The sequence below is a fragment of the Cucumis melo genome, chromosome 7 (genome assembly GCF_025177605.1).
Source record: "Cucumis melo cultivar AY chromosome 7, USDA_Cmelo_AY_1.0, whole genome shotgun sequence".
NCBI classification, from domain to species: domain Eukaryota; kingdom Viridiplantae; phylum Streptophyta; class Magnoliopsida; order Cucurbitales; family Cucurbitaceae; genus Cucumis; species Cucumis melo.
In genome coordinates this window covers 17,765,296-17,767,658 of record NC_066863.1, presented here as the reverse complement: position 1 = coordinate 17,767,658, position 2,363 = coordinate 17,765,296, and positions in this window count along the sequence as shown.

Genomic DNA, 2,363 nt, shown 5'->3' with positions numbered 1-2,363 from the left:
TTTTTCAAATTTTGGTACACGATCGTTTAGATTTGTCTACACGATCGTTTCTTTTCTTTTTACACGATCGTTAGCTACCCCAATATAAACAATTTTTTTCAACATTCTTTATACACAATTATTTAGATTTGGTTATTTTTGTACATGCCAAATCTAAAACGATATTTTTTTTCAAGTCTACACGATTTTGAACAACCAAATAACAATTTAAAAAAAAACGATGGAAAGAAATCGCAGCGAAGAGGAGAAGAAAAACGAAGGGCAAACCTATAATACATAAAAAATGACTAACTTCATAGACTTTGTTACACATACCGTAAATATTTTAGTGGTTTGTTATATTTATGAAATTTACTTAATAAATAATAAAAAAGAAAAAAAATGTAGAACAATGCTTACTAGTATGCTTATCTTGGATGAATTGTCATTTAAGTTTGTAGAAAGTGAAGGATTTCATCAAGTTTGTCGGGCATTATATCAGAAGCCTAATTGAAGGGTTTCATCAATTTCATCAACTTTTCCAAGTTCATTAACTCCTGAAACTGCAGAGGCACTCATTTTTACTCAAAATTGGATTCAATTTAAACCAAACTTTTGGATGAAATTATTGAAGAAATTGATGAGGCTGATGAAATTAATGAAGGTAATCTTCTTTTTGAAGTACGCATTTAAAATTTTAAAGGATCCCATATAAGCTAACAGTTTGTCATTTTAATCTAGAATTCATAAACATAGGAAAGGAGATGGAAGCTACATTTGAGAATTTGAATAATGATTCTATGGGCTAAATTCCTACTCTCAAATATGTATTTACATTTTTTTTGTTTTAAATTGTTAACTTGTTAAATATTGAATCTTGTTTTTTCAGAGTCTTGAAGCACAGTGATGAAAGCTCTTTTTGGGTTATACAAACAAGGCGTAACGATAATGGATTCAAGCACGTCATCTCATTCGAGTCACTCTGTCTTTGCAGTTTGAGTAGAACAAATTTCTTTTTTTGTTTGTTCAAAACGTCATGTTTCTTTGCAATCATTCAAGCACGTCATGTAACATTTTCACATTGAACTTTGTTCCATGGTTCTACTTTGAAGTTGATATCTTTTTGTTTCTAGTCATTTCGCGTTTGGTTTATGTGAAGGTTTAGTGAATGCAGTTGCACTTGAATATATTTTGTGGTTTTTGTTTGACAATCTATTGCTATGTTATCTTCTGTTGTTATTTTGTTTTTAGAATGATCTTGCACTCTGATTTGTTGAGATTTAGCCTAGCAACATTTTCGATTTTATAAACTGATTTTTACTACAAGTAATTGCGTGTTCTAAGGTATCCGCTGAGTTAGATTTGCTAGTAGGAGATGGTTACTTCGGATATTAGTTAAGAAAGTTTCAACTTCTGATTGTTTAATTGTGATTGTGGTCTAGTTTTCCTCTGTCTTATAGTGTTCGATATTGATTAATTATTTTCCTTGATATTGATTAAATGTTTGTTGGTTATGTGCAGGAAGCGAAGAAAATGTCTCACAGGAAATTTGAGCACCCAAGGCACACGGCTCCCTTGGAAACGAACAGCTTGTCACCGGGGAAAAGAGACATGATATTTCGTTGATGAGTGAAATTTTTAATTATACGATAGCTACATTATGACAGATAGTTGTGCCTATTCTTTCCCTCATCCTTTTAATCTAATTATCAAAGTTTTAGATGCGCCAAATACTTCTTTGCTAATTTCTCTACAATGTATGAAGTTGAAGGGAGTCACCTATATTACATGATTTGTATTCTTAAATTGTGTTTTTGATATTTTATCATATACAGGGTGAAAAAGAGGACACTTGTGAAATCAGGAGAGCAGATACATGTAGTTTGAATATTGAATTACTGAATTAATTTTTGTTTGGCTGTGTACTGAATTCATACACAAAAAAATTATTGAATTACTGTTGGCTGTGTACATCTCAGTTGTTGAAGAGACAGTGATATCTAGTGAACAAATTAAACATTAGTAGTTTGATTATTTAAACTAATCCAGACAGGGAGGCTTTAAATAAAAACCGACCTGACTCGATCCATCTCGACCCGACCTCGATGTGGATCGGTTTCTGTTAATAAATAAACCGCACTTTTCGGGTTGGGTCGGCTTGAAGAAAAAACCGACCCAACTTGGTCCAATCACACCCCTAGAGAAGATTAGGTGAGTTGAGGCAAAATTCGGACGAGTTTTTGGTTCTCTTTTTTGTTTTCGTTGTTAGAAAGAAAAATTCAAATTCAAATCCAATTTATAAAATAAAATAAAAAGTAAATAAATATAAAAATAAAAATAAAGAACATAATATGATATCTACCTAAGAATGATTGTATGCAAGT